General features: G+C 38.4%; 1 long non-coding RNA gene across 4 annotated transcripts in view; it reads left to right on the top strand.

The window, feature by feature from the left end:
• Window positions 1–21,554, top strand: part of LOC133058851 (uncharacterized) — a 366,659-nt gene that overhangs the window by 149,437 nt on the left and 195,668 nt on the right. The window contains exon 5 of one of the 4 annotated variants that reach the window (XR_009693404.1): window positions 17,113–17,304. The exons of the other annotated variants lie outside the window; for them this stretch is intronic. This is a non-coding gene — a long non-coding RNA (uncharacterized LOC133058851). Of the gene's footprint in view, window positions 1–17,112; window positions 17,305–21,554 lie in introns of those variants that run through there. 4 annotated transcript variants of the gene reach the window in all.

The following is a 21,554-nucleotide window of genomic DNA, read 5'->3' as shown; positions in this document are numbered from 1 at the left end:
CAACATACAGGCTGCCCAAGGTCACACCTAACACATAGACCCATCTCAAAACTCATTACTGGGCACTCCATTGCTCTCCAAAGAGTAGAAATCAAGTTCCACGCACCAGAACACTGATGCAAGCTTCCCTAACCAGGAAACCTTGACAAGCCAATCGTCTAACCCCATCCACTGGGTTAATCCTCCACAACAAAAAGGAACCACAGACCTCCAGAATACAGAAAGCCCACTCCAGATACAGCAATCTAAACAAGATGAAAAGGCAAAGAAATACCCAACAGGTAAAGGAACATGAAAAATGCCCACCAAGTCAAACAAAAGAGGAGGAGATAGGGAATCTACCTGAAAAAGAATTTAGAATAATGATAATAAAAATGATCCAAAATCTTGAAAACAAAATGGAGTTACAGATAAATAGCCTGGAAACAAAGATTGAAAAGATTCAAGAACTGTTTAATAAAGACCTAGAAGAAATAAAAAAGAGTCAATTACAAATGAATAATGCAATGAATGAGATCAAAAACACTTTGGAGGGAACCAAGAGTAGAATAACGGAGGCAGAAGATAGGATAAGTGAGGTAGAAGATAAAATGGTGGAAATAAATGAAGCAGAGAGGAAAAAAGAAAAAAGGATCAAAAGAAATGAGGACAACCTCAGGGACCTCTGGGACACTGTGAAACGCCCCAACATTCGAATCATAGGAGTTCCAGAAGAAGAAGACAAAAAGAAGGGCCATGAGAAAATACTCGAGGAGATAATAGCTGAAAACTTCCCTAAAATGGGGAAGGAAATAGCCACCCAAATCCAAGAAACCCAGAGAGTCCCAAACAGGATAAACCCAAGGCGAAACACCCCAAGACACATATTAATCAAATTAACAAAGATCAAACACAAAGAACAAATATTAAAAGCAGCAAGGGAAAAACAACAAATAACACACAAAGGGATTCCCATAAGGATAACAGCTGATCTATCAATAGAAACCCTCCAGGCCAGAAGGGAATGGCAGGACGTACTGAAAGTAATGAAAGAGAATAACCTACAACCTAGATTACTGTATCCAGCAAGGATCTCATTCAGATATGAAGGAGAATTCAAAAGCTTTACAGATAAGAAAAAGCTGAGAGAATTCAGCACCACCAAACCAGCTCTTCAACAAATGCTAAAGGATCTTCTCTAGACAGGAAATGCAGAAAGGTTTTATAAATGTGAACCCAAAACAACATAGTAAATGGCAACAGGACCACACCTATCAATAATTACCCTCAATGTAAATGGGTTGAATGCCCCAACCAAAAGACAAAGATTGGCTGAATGGATACAAAAACAAGACCCCTATATATGCTGTCTACAAGAGACCCACCTCAAAACAAGAGACACATACAGACTAAAAGTGAAGGGCTGGAAAAAAATATTTCATGCAAACGGAGACCAAAAGAAAGCAGCAGTCGCAATACTCATATCAGATAAAATAGACTTTCAAATAAAGGAAGTGAAAAGAGACAAAGAAGGACACTACATAATGATCAAAGGATCAATCAAAAAAGAAGATATAACAATTATAAATATATATGCACCCAACATAGGAGCACCGCAATATGTACGGCAAACGCTAACAAGTATGAAAGAGGAAATTAATAGTAACACAATAATAGTGGGAGACTTTAATACCCCACTCACAACTATGGATAGATCAACTAAACAGAAAATTAACAAGGAAACACAAACCTTAAATGACACAATGGGCCAGCTAGACCTAATTGATATCTATAGGACATTTCACCCCAAAACAATCAACTTCACCTTTTTCTCAAGTGCACACGGAACATTCTCCAGAATAGATCACATCCTGGGCCATAAATCTGGTCTTGGAAAATTCAAAAAAATTGAAATCATTCCAGTCATCTTTTCTGACCACAGTGCAGTAAGATTAGATCTCAATTACAGGGAAAAAATTGTTAAAACTTCAAACATATGGAGGCTAAATAACACGCTTCTGAATAACCAACAAATCATAGAAGAAATCAAAAAAGAAATCAAAATATGTATAGAAATGAATGAAAATGAAAACACAACAACCCAAAACCTATGGGACACTGTAAAAGCAGTGCTAAGGGGAAGGTTCATAGCATTACAGGCTTACATCAAGAAACAGGAAAAAAACCAATTAAATAACCTAACTCTACACCTAAAGCAATTAGAGAAGGAAGAAATGAAGAACCCCAGAGTTAGCAGAAGGAAAGAAATCTTAAAAATCAGGGCAGAAATAAATGCAAAAGAAACTAAAGAGACCATAGCAAAAATCAACAAAGCTAAAAGCTGGTTTTTTGAAAAAATAAACAAAATTGACAAACCATTAGCAAGACTCATTAAGAAACAAAGAGAGAAAAACCAAATTAACAAAATTAGAAATGAAAATGGAGAGATCACAACAGACAACACTGAAATACAAAGGATCATAAGAGACTACTACCAGCAGCTCTATGCCAATAAAATGGACAACTTGGATGAAATGGACAAATTCTTAGAAAAGTATAACTTTCCAAAACTGAACCAGGAAGAAATAGAAGATCTTAACAGACCCATCACAAGCAAGGAAATCGAAACTGTCATCAAAAATCTTCCAGCAAACAAAAGCCCAGGACCAGATGGCTTCACAGCTGAATTCTACCAAAAATTTAGAGAAGAGCTAACACCTATCTTACTCAAACTCTTCCAGAAAATTGCAGAAGAAGGTAAGCTTCCAAACTCATTCTATGAGGCCACCATCACCCTAATTCCAAAACCAGACAAAGATGCCACAAAAAAAGAAAACTACAGGCCAATATCACTGATGAACATAGATGCAAAAATCCTTAACAAAATTCTAGCAAACAGAATCCAACAACATATTAAAAAAATCATACACCATGACCAAGTGGGCTTTATCCCAGGAATGCAAGGATTCTTTAATATCCGCAAATCAATCAATGTAATACACCACATTAACAAATTGAAAGATAAAAACCATATGATTATCTCAATAGATGCAGAGAAAGCCTTTGACAAAATTCAACACTCATTTATGATTAAAACTCTCCAGAAAGCAGGAATAGAAGGAACATACCTCAACATAATAAAAGCTATATATGACAAACCCACAGCAAGCATCACCCTCAATGGTGAAAAATTGAAGGCATTTCCCCTGAAATCAGGAACAAGACAAGGGTGCCCACTCTCACCACTACTATTCAACATAGTGTTGGAAGTGCTGGCCACAGCAATCAGAGCAGAAAAAGAAGTAAAAGGAATCCAGATAGGAAAAGAAGAAGTAAAACTCTCACTGTTTGCAGATGACATGATCCTCTACATAGAAAACCCTAAAGATTCTACCAGAAAATTACTAGAGCTAATCAATGAATATAGTAAAGTTGCAGGATATAAAATTAACACACAGAAATCCCTTGCATTCCTATATACTAACAATGAAAAAACAGACAGAGAAATTAAGGAAACAATACCATTCACCATTGCAACAAAAAGAATAAAATACTTAGGAGTATATCTACCTAAAGAAACAAAGGACCTATACATAGAAAACTATAAAACACTGATGAAAGAAATCAAAGAGGACACAAACAGATGGAGAAACATACCGTGTTCATGGATTGGAAGAATTAATATTGTCAAAATGGCTATTCTCCCCAAAGCAGTCTATAGATTCAATGCAATCCCTATCAAGCTACCAACGGTATTTTTCACAGAACTAGACCAAAGAATTTCACAATTTGTATGGAAATACAAAAAACCTCGAATAGCCAAAGTAATCTTGAGAAAGAAGAATGGAACTGGAGGAATCAACCTGTCTGACTTCAGACTCTACTACAAAGCCACAGTCATCAAGACAGTATGGTACTGGCACAAAGACAGAAATATAGATCAATGGAACAGAATAGAAAGCCCAGAGATAAATCCACGAACCTATGGACACCTTATCTTTGACAAAGGAGGCAAGGATATACAATGGAAAAAAGACAACCTCTTTAACAAGTGGTGCTGGGAAAACTGGTCAACCACTTGTAAAAGAATGAAACTAGAACACTGTCTAACACCATACACAAAAATAAACTCAAAATGGATTAAAGATCTAAATGTAAGACCAGAAACTATAAAACTCCTAGAGGAGAACATAGGCAAAACCCTCTCCGACATAAATCACAGCAAGATCCTCTATGACCCACCTCCCAGAATATTGGAAATAAAAGCAAAACTAAACAAATGGGACCTAATGAAACTTAAAAGCTTTTGCACTACAAAGGAAACTATAAGTAAGGTGAAAAGACAGCCCTCAGATTGGGAGAAAATAATAGCAAATGAAGAAACAGACAAAGGATTAATCTCAAAAATATACAAGCAACTCCTGAAGCTCAATTCCAGAAAAATAAATGACCCAATCAAAAAATGGGCCAAAGAACTAAACAGACATTTCTCCAAAGAAGACATACAGATGGCTAACAAACACATGAAAAGATGCTCAACATCACTCATTATTAGAGAAATGCAAATCAAAACCACAATGAGGTACCATTACACACCAGTCAGGATGGCTGCTATCCAAAAGTCTACAAGCAATAAATGCTGGAGAGGGTGTGGAGAAAAGGGAACCCTCTTACACTGTTGGTGGGAATGCAAACTAGTACAGCCGCTTTGGAAAACAGTGTGGAGATTTCTTAAAAAACTGGACATAGAACTGCCATATGACCCAGCAATCCCACTTCTGGGCATACACACTGAGGAAACCAGATCTGAAAGAGACACGTGCACCCCAATGTTCATCGCAGCACTGTTTATAATAGCCAGGACATGGAAGCAACCTAGATGCCCATCAGCAGATGAATGGATAAGGAAGCTGTGGTACATATACACCATGGAATATTACTCAGCCATTAAAAAGAATTCATTTGAACCAGTCCTAATGAGATGGATGAAGCTGGAGCCCCTTATACAGAGTGAAGTAAGCCAGAAAGATAAAGAACATTACAGCATACTGACACATGTATATGGAATTTAGAAAGGTGATAACGATAACCCTATATGCAGAACAGAAAAAGAGACACAGAAATACAGAACAGACTTTTGAACTTTGTGGGAGAACGTGAGGGTGGGATATTTCAAAAGAACAGCATGTATACTATCTATGGTGAAACAGATCACCAGCCCAGGTGGGATGCACGAGACAAGTGCTCCGGCCTGGTGCACTGGGAAGACCCAGAGGAATCGGGTGGAGAGGGAGGTGGGAGGGGGGATCGGGATTGGGAATACATGTAAATCCATGGCTGATTCATATCAATGTATGACAAAACCCACTGGGGAAAAAAAAAATAATAATAATAAAAAAAAAAAAATAAAAAAAAAAAAAATAAAATAAAATAAAGGTGAATTGAATTAGATAATTTCAAATGTTCTTCCCAGTCTAGAATTTCATGTTTTTCATTGAGATCAGGATTATAATAACTTCTATGAGCTATTATAATTTATACTTCAATAATTCACTTTATTCATCAATAATTTAAAATTTATACTTCCAATAGCAGTTTATACTTCAATAATTGATGTGTGAAAACAGTTGGTAAAGAATCTGCTTGCAATGTAGGAGACCCTGGTTCAACTCCTGGGTTGGGAAGATCACTGGAGAAGGGATAGGCTACCGACTCCAGTATTATTGGGCTTCCCTGTGGCTTTGCTGGTAAAGAATCCACCTGCAGTGTGGGCGACCTGGGTTTGATCCCTGGGTTGGGAAGATCCCCTGGAGAAGGGAAAGGCTACCCACTCCAGTATTCTGGCCTGGAGAAGTCCATGGACTGTATAGTCCATGGGGTCACAAAGAGTCAGACACAACTGAGCAAGTTTTATTTTCACTTTGTAAAAATTGAAAAAAATACAATAAATTGGCTTAAAAAGGCAAAATTAGGTAAATTATTTGCAGTATAAATAAGCTTTAATAAGCTGGAAACTAAATTTGTATTACCCAGCTAAAGACGCTGCCACCCATATGTTCATAAAAACACTGTAGTGGTTTTATTGTTCTCTCTGGCAGTGCCAATCATAGTTAGCACTAATTAATGAAATTCCAGGGCGCTGTTTGCCAGGAGGTTCATGCAATGGGTGAAGCAAACTACAGTGGCAAAGTTTCCATCATTTATATTGCCGTGACAATATTGGCTCAAGTTTCAGAAACAGTAATTCCAGCTCCCAGTCCCTGTGAGAACAAATGTAGATTGATTTATGTTCCGAGCCTCTCTAGCATATTGTCAACACTCAAATGCCTGCCAGAGCTCATCATACAAGGTGCTGACATTTTCTGGGAATCTGCTTGCCTTTACACATATTTCCTCTTGCACACATTGCTGTGTTTTTTCTTTCTTTGTTTTAAGGTCTACAGCAGAGATTATTGCTATTAAAAGCAGTCTTATGTTATTCATCTAGTTTCTGCCAATACAAATGTTTTAGGGGCAAGTCATGCTCACAAAAGACCATAAACTTTCTTTAACCCATATTGGTCTTACAGTCAACAATGTTTAAACTTAGTGACTTCCCTTAGAGTCATGCTTCCTATTTAGTCAACTCACCCCAACCTGCCACAGTACCCCTCCCTTCCTGCCCCCTGTCTTATTTCCCACCTGTGTTCTTCAGTTTCTAAATCTCCCTACTCAGGTCCATTTCTCCTACTCCAACCCTTATTGTCATTGCTGCAAAGTCTAGGTCTTTGGGGCTCTGTAGCTGCTTTCCAGCTTCAGTTATAGATATAGGCACTCATACCAGTGGTTCAGTGGTAAAGAATTTGCCTTCAGTGCAGGAGATGAAGAAGACGTGGGTTCGATCCCTGGGTCGGGAAGATCCCCTGGAGATGAGAATGGCTACCCACTTGAGTATTCTTGCCAGAAAAAGCCAATGGGCAGAGGACCCTCATGGGCTACCGTCTGTGGGGTCGCAGAGTCGGATATGACTGAGCACACACACATGCGCTGATTTATTTTTAAATTTGTCTCTTGAGGAGAAAAAGAACCAACTATTTCTATTGATTGTTATAGTGAAATAAAAGATAAACACATCAGCTCAATAATGAAACATCCCTGTATGGATTAAATCAAATGAATTGAATAGTTCCCTCAGTTGTGTTGTGATAAACCAAAGGTTATGTTGCAGATTTCTAGCACTTTTTTTTTCGTGGAAATGTAAGACATTTAATTGCTTTTCAGAAAAAATCATAAAATCAACTACGGGCTCATCATGGTCAGTTTTTGGTCCTGTGTTTCTGAAAAGGAAAATTTTTCCCCCACTTTTGAGAAACTGAGATGCAATTTGGGTAAAGTGTAATCTCAGACATACAATTTGATGAATTTTTATAACCTCCCTCTTACCCTGATCAAAATATAAACTATTTTTCACTTCCTGGAAGGATCTCTTATCCCCTCTCTCAGTATGTCAGCCCATCTCCACCTCTGCAGAAGGAAAACAAATTATTATTAAGTGAGTAGTGATTTGAATGTTTAAAATTTTTATTATCTATTTTTACTTATTTTTTTTGTCATGGCAGAATTGTTTTACCTTTAAAAATCCTCTTTCAGATCTTCCCTGTGAAGAATAGGGTAGAAAATAGCTGAATGTTTGTATCATACATTTATAGTTTATAAAAATCCATCTTTCCATTTTATCTCATTATTTTTAATGACAGCTTTGTACAGTAAATATTATAAGCCTGTTATCCTCTCTCTCTCTCTCTCTCTTTTTTTTTTTTTTACTGTTATGAATCTGGAATTTAAAGAGATTAAGAGCCTTCCTTAAGTAGTTTGGTTCCTTACAATCTGGCTCCACAGTTAGAACCCTAGAGGGTTTCTAAGTTTATTAACGACTCTGAAGCACATATTAGTTATAGCCATATATTCAGGGAATAAAGGAAGTCATGCCAAATGTGCTCAGGATCCTTCTAAGACTTGAAATTCTAATATAGTACCAATAAAATGGGATTTTGTAGGACAGACCAATCCTGGACAAGTTTCTGGTCCACTCATTTTTTATATCATTAGTTTGAATTACTGCAGTCTATGGTTTCAGAAATAACTTTTCCATGTGGATTTTGCTTGAATTTAGCTCTTTCGATACCCCAGGCTAAAAGACTTTAGAGCCATGAACTTGTCAGATTGGATGCTACTAGGATTTAAGACTAGCCAAGCCAAGATTAAGATAGTGTTGAATATGGTGAGTGACTAATAAATATTTATTGAACAATTGAATGGTTCTAAATATGGTTCATTGTTATTTGTTGCTGGATGGCAAGAAAAAGAGCTTTGTTAATTTTATGATGCTGTTAACACAACAATGGAATTTACAGATTCACAGTTTTACTCCAATATTCTAGATATGATCAGTAACAACAGAACTTCTGAATTGTTCTGAAATTCTTGGAATAAACAAAGGTCTTTGTTGACAGGAAAAACTGCAGACATGATATTTCTTTTGTTGGTAGATTAGTAATATCAACAAGTTACTAAAAACGTTAGCAAAGAAAGAATGAAAATTGCTATTTAAATCCTTTTTGCCTCTCTATTTTATAGAAATGTCATAGCTGATCTTTTCTCTCAGCCACTGGGTCTTAAGAACTGTAGATGGCAATCCAACCACAAAAATGACCCAGTTTGCTAAATTTAGTCATGGATTTGTTTTTCCTAGCCACAAAAAATTATGTTGCTCTGGGAGAACAGCATATCAGGAAAAAGGATCATAAAAACAAAAGCAAATCTCAAAGAAATAGAAAACAAGATAATTTTTTGTAGCCTTTTCTTTTTTAGTTCAACTACATGTAAGTTTACAAAACGTAATTTCAGGCTCATGAGTTAATCAAGAAATACAGTGAAGGCATTTCAAATTATGGATGGCTGAACATCTCAGTTACCATGGAAACAAGATACCATATATGGGAACAGGCCACATCATATAGAAGATTTAATTACAATGAAATGATAAATGAATAAAGGCAATTTTTTAGGCTATTTGTGGGTAAAATCCATTAGAACTCTGGTTTCCAAGGAAACCCATGTCTAAAAACAGTAATAAGAAAAATTATGGAATAAGATAAACTACATTTGAAAAAGATTTTGAAAAGATTACAGCCGTCCCATCAATTAAGAAGAACATTTCTAATTTTAAAAGAATCACATTTGGATGAACTTAGAATTCTTGTGAAAATCGTGAACTAACTATAATGACAATAACACATGGGCTTTCTACACAGAATAATAAAATACTTGTTTGATTGAGGAGTGTTCGTGAATCTAAGTTTTAGAATATGATTGGAATGGCATATTTAGACATGTTTTTATTTTGAAGTGAGTTTCACTGTGATTTGAAAGATCAAAGCATGACTGTGTCAGCGGATCATTTTGATTCTAAATGTTGTGTCCTATTACCAAATTTGCTGCTGATTTATGCATGTGTGTTTGGGCTGAGCCAACAAGAAATAAACCATCTGGAGGGCCCTTTTGATGTAAGGATATGTGTAAAAAATATTCACTATCCAATTTAGTCTTGCTGAGAAGTTGATTTAAGACTAGATGGCCCAGAGGGTCCTTAGAAGCACTGTATGTTCCAAATTTTAGGCCAGTAGCAAGCAGCTTATTTGCAGGTGCATTGTTTTGGTAGTGTGCATCTGCAGTAGGCAGTGGTGTTTTAGAGGAGCAGAACACTAGCACCACCTCTCTGCCATCATGGGATGTGATTACATGCAAAGCTGGTGAAGGATGAGGGTAAAAGAAACAAGACTCGTGGGCTGATCTGTACATCTACCATGTCAAAGGGCAGTCATTTGGCCAGTGGTCAGTTCATTCTCTGCTGCTGCCCCTCCTTTGCACATTCACAATAGCAGCCCCTATTGATTTGGACTCGTGTAAAAAGTATCATTTGAAGACCATGGGTTGTAGAGTGAAGACCAACATGAGTTTGCATCCCAGCTCTCTTCTTTACTAGCTGTGTGCTCTTGGGAAAGATTCTGGGACTCTTTGACCTTCATCAGAAATAATATTTACTGTTGGATTATGATTATTGGTGTCAATACATGTAAAGCAGGGTTTCTCAGCCTCAGCCCTATTGAAGTTTTGGGCCACATAATCTTCACTGTGAAGGCTGTCCTATTGTGTGGCTGGATGATTAGCAGTATCCCTGCTTCTACTCATTAGATGCCAGCAGCAATTCCTCCCCACCCCTACCCTTACTCCCCAGCTGTGGTGACCAGTGACTCTCTGACATGGCTCAGTGTCTTCTGGGGGTCACAACTGCCCCCCATTGAGAAGCCCTGATGTCAAGTGACCTGCTAATAATGGATGATACATGGTAGTTAAATGTCATAAGTTTTTGTGAGGACGTAATATATAGTATAGTGGTTAGGTGTAGATTTAGTCACTTGATTTCTCTCATGACCCATACTTTCCTATGCCTTTGCACAGTTCTGAACATTTCTCAGGCAACATCTTTTCAAATGTTCACTCACTTCTGTTCTTTCATTTTTCTATGTAGTTTGCCTACTGAATTATGTTGAAATTTCTTGTTCTATATTCCATGTCCCTTAACCTCTGATAGTTTTCTCTGTTTTCACCTAGACTATGTTCTAGGTGATTACTATGAAGCTATCATCTATTTGAGGATTCTCTCCTTAGAGGAATCTTTTGTTTAATCTTGGCTATGGAGGTTTTTTTTTTTTTTTTAATTTATGGCTATAATGACTATATTTCCATTTCAAGATGGCAGAGTAGAAGGATGTGCACTCATCTTCTCCTTTAAGAACTCCAAAATTACAACTCACTGATGACCAACCATCGACAGGAGAATGTTGGATCCCAGCAAAAAAAGATACCCTACAACCAAGGGCAAAGAAGAAGCACCAGCAAGATGGAAGGAGGGGTGAAATCACACTTAGAATCAAACCTCATACCCGCCAGAGATGCTCAGAGGGCTGAAACAAACCTTGTGTGCACCAGGACCCAGAGACCCCACAGAGACTGAGCCAGAACTGTGTATGAGAGTCTCTTGCAGAGGTCCGGGTCAGCAGGGGCCTGCCGCAGGGGCAGGGGCTCTGGGTGCAGCAGGTCTGGGTGTGGCAGAAGCCCTCTTGGAGGAGGTCACCATTAACCCCACCATAGAGCTGCCAGGACTTACACAGGACTCGGGAAACAGACTCTTGAAGGCACAAACAAGCTTGTGCCCCAGGACCCAGGAGAAAGGAGCAGTGACCCCACAAGAGACTGACCCAGACTTGCCCATGAGTGTCCAGGAGTCTCTGGCGGAGGCGTGGGTTGGCGATGGCCTGCTGCAGGGTTGGGGGCACTGAGGGTGGCAGTGCATGCTTGGGACCTTTTGAAGGAGGTGCTGTTATCCTCATTACCTCCACCATACTGTGGCCTCAGGTCAAACAACAGGGAGGGACACAGCCCAATCCATCAACAGAAAACTGGATTAAAGATTTACTGAGTATGGCCCCGCCCATCAGGACAAGACCCAGTTTCCCCCTCAGTTTCTCCCATCAGGAAGCTTCCATAAGCCTCTTATCCTTATCCCTCAGAGGGCAGACAGAATGAAAACCATAATCACAGGAAACTAACCAAACTGATCACATGAACCACAGCCTTGTATAACTCAATGAAACTATGAGCCACACCATGTAGGGCCACCAAAGACGGATGGGTCATGGTGGAGAGTTCTGACAAAACATGGTCCACTGGAGAAGGGAATTACAAGCCACTTCAGTATTCTTGCCTTGAGAACACCATGAACAGTATGAAAAGGCAAAAAGATAGGACACTGAAAGATAAACTCCCCTGGTTAGTAGGTGCCCAATATGCTACTGTTGATGGGTGGAGAAATAACTCCAGAAAGAGTGAAGAGATAGAGCCAAAGCAAAAACAACACCCCATTGTGGATGTGACAGATGATGGAAGAAAAGTCCGATGCTGTAAAGAGCAATATTGCATAGGAACCTGGAATGTTAGGTCCATGAATCAAGGTAAATTGGAAGTAGTCAAACAGGAGATGGCAAGGGTGAACATCGACATTTTAGGAATCAGGAACCGAAATGGATTGGAATGGGTGAATTTAACTTAGATAACCATTATATCTACTACTGTGGGCAAGAATTCCTTAGAAGAAATGGAGTGGCCATCATAGTCAGCAATATAGTCTGAAATGCAGTACTTGCATGCAATCTCAAAAACAACAGAATGATCTCTGTTTCCAAGGCAAACCAATCAATATCACAGTAATCCAAGTCTATGCCCTGAGCAGTAATGCTGAAGAAGCTGAAGTTGAACAGTTCTATGAAGACCTACAAGACCTTCTAGAACTAACCCAAAATAGATGTCCTTTTCATTGTAAGGGACTGGAATGCAAAAGTAGGAAGTCAAGAGATACCTGGAGTAACAGCCAAATTTGGCCTTGGAGTACAAAACAAAGAAGGGCAAAAGCTAACAGATTTTTGCCAAGAGAATGCAATGGTCATAGCAAGCACTGTCTTCCAACAACACAAGAGAAGACTCTACCCATGGAATCACCAGATGGTCAATGGAAGATGAACTGAAATCAGATTGATTATATTCTCTGCAGCCAAAGATGGAGAAGCTCTCTATAGTCAGCAAAAATAAGACTGGGAGCTGACTGTGGCTTAGATCATGAACTCCTTATTGCCAAATTCAGACTTAAATGGAAGAAAATAGGGAAAACCACCAGACAATTCAGGTATGACCTAAATCAAATCCCACATGATTATACAGTGGAAGTGAGAAATAGATTCAAGGGATTAAATCTGATAGAGTGCCTGATGAACTATGGACGGAGGTTCATGACATTGTACAGAAGGCAGAGATCAAGACCATCCCCAAGAAAAAGAAATGCAAAAAGGCAAAATGGTTGTCTGCAGAGGCCTTACAAATAGCTGTAAAAAGAAGAGACATGAAAGGCAAAGGAGAAAAGGAAACATATATCCATTTGAATGCAGAGCTCCAAAGAGTAGCAAGAAGAGATAAGAAAGCCTTCCTCAGTGATCAATGCAAAGAAATAGAGGAAAACAACAGGATGGGAAAGACTAGAAATCTTTTCAAGAAAATTAGAGATACCAAGGAAAATTTTCATGCAAAGATGGGCATAATAAAGGACAGAAATGGTATGGACCTAACAGAAGCAGAGATATTAAGAAGAGGAGACAAGAATACTCAGAACTATACAAAAAAGATCTTCATGACCCAGATAACCACGGTGGTGTGATCACTCACCTAGAGCTAGACATCCTGGAGTCTGAAGTCAGGTGGGCCTTAGGAAGCATCACTATGAACAAAGCTAGTGGAGGTGATGGAGTTCCAGTTGAGCTATTTCGAATCCTGAAAGATGATGCTGTGAAAGTGCTGCACTCAATATGCCAGCAAATTTGGAAAACTCAGCAGTGGCCACAGGACTGGAAAAGGTCAGTTTTCATTCCAATCCCTAAGAAATGTGATGACAAAGAATGTTCAAACTAAATTACAGTTGCACTCATCTCACACGCTAACAAAGTAATGCTCATAATTCTCTGAGACAGCCTTCAACAGTATGTGAAATGTGAACTTCCAGATGTTCAAGATGGATTTAGAAAAGGCAGAGGAACCAGAGATCAAATTGCCAACATCTGTTGAATCATTGAAAAAGCAAGAGAGTTCCAGAAAAGCCTCTACTTCTGATTTATTGACTATGCCAAAGCCTTTGACTGTGTAGATCACAGCAAAGGCTGGAACATTCTTACAGAGATGGGAATACTAGACCACCTGATATGCCTCTTGAGAAACCTATATGCAGTTCAGGAAGCAACAGTTAGAACTGGACATGAAATGATGGACTGGTTCCAAATAGGAAAAGGAGTACATCAAGGTTGTATATTGTCACCCTGCTTATTTAACTTCTATGCAGAGTACATCATGCAAAATTCTGGTGTGGATGAAGCCCAAGCTGGGATTAAGATTGCTGGGAGAAATATCAATAACCTCAGATATGCAGATGACACCACCCTTATGGCAGAAAGCGGAAGAACTAAAGAGCCTCTTGATGAAAGTGAAAGAGGAGAGTGAAAAAGTTGGCTTAAAATTCAACATTCAGAAAACTAAGATCATAGCATCAGGTCCCATCACTTCATGGCAAATAGATAGGGAAATAATGGAAACAGTGAGAAATTTTATTTTTTTGGGCTCCAAGGTCACTGCAGAAGGTGATTGCAGCCATGAAATTGAAAGACGCTTGCTTCTTGGAAGAAAAGCTATGGCCAACCTAGACAGCATATTAAAAAGCAGAGACATTACTTTGCCAGCAAAGGTCTGTCTGGTCAAGGCTATGGTTTTTCCAGTGGTCATGTATGGATGTGAGAGTTGGACTGTGAAGAAAGCTGAGCGCTGAAAAATTGATGCTTTTGAACTGTGGTGTTGGAGAAGACTCTTGAGAGTCCCTTGGACTGCAAGGAGATTCAACCAGTCCATCCTAAATGAGATCAGTCCTGGGTGTTCATTGGAAGGAGATGCTGAAGCTGAAACTCCAGTACTTTGGCCACCTCATGAGAAGAGTTGACTCGTTGGAGAAGACCCTGATGCTGGGAGGGATTGGGGGCCGGAGGAGAATGGGACGACAGAGGATGAGATGGCTGGATGGCATCACCGACTCGATGGACATGAGTTTGCGTAAACTCCGGGAGTTGGTGATGGACAGGGAGGCCTGGCGTGCTGTGATTCATGGGGTTGCAAACAGTCGGACACGACTGAGTGACTGAACTGAGATAATGACTATAATTTCCATCAAATTTTTTATCTGTTTTATTTATCTGCCTTTAGTAATATTGTTTTGTGGTTTTATTTTTGACCCTGCATTGGATATTAAAAAATAATTAAAAATTAAAAATTAATAAATAAAAAAATAAAAAGTATATTATGATATAAAAATATCTTTTCAATTGTTCTGTTACTGATGATTCTTCAGCTTCTGCTGGCTCCTCTTGGCAGTGTATTCATGTATATTCTTACATACTTTATAATTTTTGTCAGCTCCCTTTTTTCTAAAGCAATCCCATTTATTAATAGTGATATTAAAACTGTAATAAAATATTAGCAAAACAAATGTACCAATATATTTTTAAGAATGTACTTTAAAGTAGGGTTTATTCTGTGAATGTGCTAATGGCTTGACATGAAGAAATTTATTGTCATAATTTACATTAATGTAATAAAGGGAAAAATGATACCATTTATCTCACATATACCTAATTATTGAGATAACCTCAAATGACAAAATTCAAATCGATACATTAAATTAAGTATCTATCTAACAAACTTCTTCAAAATGTTAGCTCACTTTTGATGAAACTACTTATTGTTGGTATTTCATCTTTGATATATGTAAGTGACTCCATTGATAATTTAGTGGTTATCTCTGATGTAGTCTAACATATTCACTCATTCTGGACATGTTTTTATGTTAGACTTTTAGCACAGTGTCTCCATGGAAGCAGTAGAAGAATTTGAATTTTGAATCTGACTCATTGATAGATATAGGCTAGGGAATCTTATTTCTCGAGATAAAACTTTTCCCTTTCAAGCCTCAGGATAGCTCATATTCATGTCATGTCCTTATTAGGTGGAGCTTTGCCAATGGAATTTTCTTGACTTCCCACATTATTCAGAGATTTTAATTTCAGTTTCCTATAGGAGTGCTAAGCCTCAAACATCAAGGAATCCGTTACACTCATCTGATTTCAATATCCTGTTACCACCGTGTATTCCCTTTTCATTTGTGGTACCTGCAGAATTACACTCCTTGCTTTGAATCTTTACTATTTATTTACATTAAAAACTATTTTCTTGTGAATAGTTTTCTGTGTTTTGGAAGTAGTAGAAGGTATTTGTTTCTTATGTCAGTTCAGCCTGCCATTTTGGCCAGAAGTTCCAATTTAACCTTTCTAAACTTCAGTTTATCTGCAACATTGGGATAAAGAAAACAGCTACATTGTAGGGTTATTGTGAGGAGTAAATGAGATAATGAATATAAAACTTTTATTTACTGGACACATAGTAATTGCTCAGTGTATGCTATTAACATGTGAACCAGCTACTGCACTTCCTGCCAAATTCCAGATACTCAATAATTTATCACTTTAATCTATAATTATGGTTATTTGCATGTATCCTCATTTTAGATCCATTCATGATTGGGAACCATATCAAGAATTGAAACAGTCCTAGCAAATAGTGTCAGAACTATTCAAATATTGCTACAATCTGCTAGTCACAGGCATATGTACACACTGACATATATACTTTGACCAGGACACTGTTTGTTGAGAGCAATTTTGCCTCTAAATGGACATTAGCAGTGTCTGGAAACATTTTTGAGGGGTGAGGTGCTACTGGAATTTTTGTGGGTAGAAGACAGAGATGCTGCTAAGCGTCTTGCACAGCCTCTTACAGCAAAGATTTATTTTGCTCACAATTTCAGTGGTGCTGAGGTTGAGAAACCCTGAATTAGTTTATTCAAACCTTTTCATGCTTCAAATTCAGTTTATCTTAAAACTGTTTGTCTCAAAAAAGTATCCTGAATGGTACTGTTCACTGAGTTGGTAACAATGTTGATTTTAAGTTGGTGACCAAGGTTATCAATCTGATTCAAAGGAAACTTTTCATATAACCCAGGATTTTTTTGGTAGTGTAGGGTGAAGAGAAGTTACCACATTCACATATTTATGTGGCAAAGAACAACATTAATAAACATGACAACATCAATAAACTCAACAGGAACAGCTCACAGTCAGACACCTACATGCATAAACACATAGTCACACAAACAAAAGCCAGTGGGGCATGATAAAGCTTTTAAAGAGAATGTGAAATTAGCTAGGGATGTTTTTAGATTCTGGAGTACCTAGCATGTAACAGTTATACTGCTTAAGTTTCTGAATTTGTTCTGAATATAAAACTGGGTTCCTTTGGGAATCTAGCCCTCGTCCTAGTCTCTTAATGGCTTTTTAAGAAAATATTTTTCATTGTATTTTAACTTTCTGTTTTTCTGTTTGTCTCCTTCTCTAGGCATCTTTGGTGGCAAATATCTTGCCTTATGTATTTTTGTATCTATAGCATCAAGCATGGCACTTGATGTACAGAAGATAATAAAGGTCCAAATTAATGAATAAATAGGTGAATGACCAACACCTATAAAATAATTTATCAATATTTCTACTCAAGAATATATACCCTGGCTGAGTGAGGCACTGGAGGATGCAATGAGTAGCTACAGAAGGGAAGAGAAAATGGAAAGAGGCATGGAAGCCCAGCCTCAAACAGAATGCAGGGCTGGAAAAGGATGTCAGCAACCAAGATATTTTATATACAGCAATCCAAAATGAGATTTCAACAAAGACTGGAGTAATTCCTATTGTCTTGGGACCAGACAAACATCACTAGTCTCTGCAAATACCAGTGGCATGCCCAAAGTCAAGAACACATTTTGCTTGTGTGTGTGCGGTTGGTGTTTTGGGGTTTATGACTGTTAGCCAACCAGTGGGGCTTTTCTCAGGCAGACTTTAGCATAGCATCAAGCATTTTATTCTTTCCGTAGATTAGACAAGTTCAAATAACAGTATGAAATCTCTAGTGAACAAATCCTCTCTTGCCACTGCTTGTATGTTCAATTTAGGAAAAGCTGTAACATCAACTCAGATCTAGAGACATACACATCCTAAGTGAACATTTTATGTTTGAACAATTTTCCATCTTTTCCAATTAATGATTTCTTAATATTAAAATCTTGATATTTTGTGCTCTCTTGAATAGCAATCATTTAATCTATTCTCTCTTAAGATGCTTCCACATTTTCATCTGGTAATGCTTTCCTCATTTTATACATGAGAAAACTGATTAGTTGAAAGACAAAGAAACTCGTCCAAGAACTTTACCACTATTAGTGATGGGGCAGAAATTCAAGGCCAGGTTTTTTTGGCTCAGTGTCTTGTCTTGTCTTGGTTTCCTCATGACCAATACATAGCAAATTTCTACTCCTTTGAAAAATTTCTCCATAGGAGGCCTTCACATTTTCTATTTTCAGTTGTTCACCATAAAACATATTTGAACATAAAAGTTTCGGTTGTAAGTTAGAATTATTCATAAATTTCTTCATGCTATATGACTTTCTGCTAGACTGTGAACGATGTGAAAGAAAAACGGTATTTTTCTTAAGAATCAATTTTATTCTTTTCATGAATGTATTGGACAAGTACAAATATACCTCGTTTGATAATCAGCCTAGAGCTTTCCTTAAAATATGTTATTTTAAATTTCAAGTAAAATGTGGATATAGTCTGATGAAAGATTCAAACAACATGGAAAAAGCAAAGCCCTCCTCAAACTTCAGTCCCAGCTCCAGGCGTAGCCACCTGAACTAGTTATTATGGAGATTCCTCAGCAAAAAATTCACCTTACCTTCTTCTATTTGTGACAGCTCAGGCTTTCATTGCCAACAGTATTTCCCAGGCTACTCTACCAGATGGCTTCCTGGGAGGTCTTATCAATAGGGGGTAGAAGGGGACAGAAAAGACGTCTCAGTTTTTTTCCTATGCCATTCAGTATTAGTCTCAGCAGTGGCAACTTGCCCCTTCAGTCTCCATGTTCTTCTGACAATTCCGAGACCAGCCTCAGGGACTCCCCAGAAGCACAGCTGAGGCAGATGGGTCTCCCCACAAATGGCTGAGCCTCCTTCTCCAGGTTCCGCCTTTGTGTGCCTGGATTCTTATAACCCTGCTGCTCGGCTTTGCTTTGCTTATTTGTTTACCCAGCCTGATGATGGTAGCTCTTCCCTGCAGTTAGTATCTCTGGTTACCTTTAGTGTTTCCTCCTTATTCTCTTACCCTTTTAACTTGTGTGTTAAATAACTCCTCTGTCTGCAATATAGTAAATTGGTTTTCTCTTTAGTTTTCTGTTTTTCTCTGAAAGTTATACCATCACAATCATATATACCCCTTCAGATGTTTTTATTAACCTCAACTTGATATTTTATAATTTTGACCAATTATTATTTCTGTTTAAAGAGAATGTGCTAGATGATAATATAGGAAAAGAGTAGCGAGTACAAACCCAACTGTGTAGCATAGGGCAATACTGCCCCTGACTAATGCAGACTTTGAGAAGATGAGAAGCTGACGTGAGTTTCCAGCTCACAGTCTGGCTTCTGCTTCCTTAAGATTTATTATAGGCACTCCTGGGAGGGTAAGTGGATGGAAAAGACCATGAGTTAATCTGCAGAGATGTAAGGCTCACCACAGTGGTCTATCAGCATGGTTGTACTGAGCCAGGTACTGGTCGTTTAGTAGGAACATGGTCAGGGGTCAAGGACGGTGGGCTGCTCTGCGTTTTCTATTTCTGTGTTCAGCTTCCATTTCTCAGAAGTTTGTAAAATCAGGACTTCTTTGAGGTGTGATGAGTGTCCTCACCACATGGCCTGTTCAGGTCTTCTTGGTAATGATAGCACAACGCTCTGCACGTCTCACTTTGGAGTGCATTCCTCAAACTGTGTGGGTGGGCCTCGGAACAGTGGTATGCTGCTGTCTTCCTGGGTTCTTCATTCACCATTATCCTGGGATTCTCTTTGCCTCCCTCGTGTGTTCAGTTTTCTGCTTTCCATATCCTATGACTTTCTATTTCTTGGGTTACTGTCTCATTTTGGTGGGGATCACTCTCTCTCCAGTAGCTTCCTAAGAAGTGATGCATGGGAAGTGAATACTTTTCATACCTTGAATATCTAAAAATACTCTTATTCTACTGTCAAAATTGATAGTTTGCATAAATATAGAACTATAGATTGGAAATAACTTTCTTTCATAATCTTAGAGCTATTTTCCCACTATCTTCTAGTGTCCAGTGTTTGCTATGAGAAATTTGAAGGCATTCTGATTTCTCTTTCATATAAACAATTTTTTTTTCCTCTCAGAAAGCTCATAGAATCTTCTCTTCCACCTCATCTGAAATTGTGTGATGATGTGCCTCAGTGTGAGTCTGTTCATGTGCTGGGCCTGTTATGTCTGGAGACTCACATCCCTGAGTCCTGAGAAATGTTCTTGAACTGTTCAGTCAATGATTGCCTCCTTTACTTTTGTTGTTTTCCAATTTCCTTTTTTTTGGAACTCTTAGTATACTTTACCTGTTCTCTAACTTCTTAACATTTTCTTCCTCTTTTTAAAAAAGTAGTTCTGTAAGATTTTCTCTGCCTTCTGAGTCATTATTCCTTTCCCACCTCTGTCCTTGGCTGTTTCTGAAGAGACATTTGGAAGTGCCTGTATTTTTTATTTATTTATTGACTTATTTTTGGTGCCTGAGCAGTTTGCTCTCTGTAAACTGAGGTGTTTTTGCATTTGAACAATCTCACTCCTTTTTACTCTAGGGTATGCCTCCCTTGGGCTTCTCATGTGGCTCAGCGGTAAAGAACCCATCTGCCAATACAGGAGACACAGGAAACTTTGGTTTGAATCCTGGGTCGCCACGATACCCTGGAGAAGGAAATGACAACCCTCTCCGGCATTCTTACCTGGAGAATCCCCATGGACAGAGAGTGTGGCGGGCTCTATAGCCCACGGGGTCACAAAGAGTTGGACTTGACTGAGCGACCGCGCATGCACACAGGTGCTTCCCTCGCCAATTCGGGTCTCACAAATACTCAGTTGGGTGTTCATGTATTTGATTCCATTTTAGTCCGTGTGACAAAAACTGCATCCACGATTATTTTCAAGACCTGCCTCTTCCTCTCAATTAGCAGCTACTGCACTTAATGTCAGGCTTTTGCGGTTCATTGTCTTCAGACTTTTCAGTGTTCTTTTTCAGAGTTTTAAAGCCATTATGATTCCTGATTATTTGCATATGATTTTTCTCCTTTCTTTTCTAAAGGCTTATTAAATCTCTTTTAAACTCATACAGGCTTGCATTTCTGATCCTCCACTGAGAATTATGCTCAAAAGTAGCTATATTTGCTGGACATACATAGATGTTTTGCAGGCAGGTGAATACGTGTCCTCGACATGCCTATATACAGGCGTGCCTTCTTTGCTCCCTATTCTGCTCCTCTTCCTATACTCCTGATACTCTTTTTTTAAACTGCCATCTACCCATTGTTTTAGGTCTATTACTCAGGTTTCACTCTTGACTTCTCTCCAACTTCTTCATTGCACAGGAAATAATCACTACAGTCTGCTTGTTGTGATCCTTTCTTACAAATTTGCTGAATTTTAATTTTTTCCTGTTTATAACACTACAAGATGTAAATACTTCTCTCCTTGACTAACTACAACAGCCTAGTTGTGTGACTCTGCTACATGACTTGTATTCACTCTCAGCAAATTTGTCAGAGTTATCCATCTAAATGTAACTCTGACCTTGGCCTTTGCTCTCAACCTTTCAGTGACTTCCCCTTGCTTACAAAGTAAGATGGAAGCTTCTCAATACAGGCATTTGGGGCCTTCTATGAACTCATTCCTATCTATGCATTT

This window comes from Dama dama, chromosome 6 (assembly GCF_033118175.1).
Source record: "Dama dama isolate Ldn47 chromosome 6, ASM3311817v1, whole genome shotgun sequence".
Taxonomy (NCBI): domain Eukaryota; kingdom Metazoa; phylum Chordata; class Mammalia; order Artiodactyla; family Cervidae; genus Dama; species Dama dama.
This window is presented reverse-complemented; position numbering and strand designations above follow the sequence as displayed.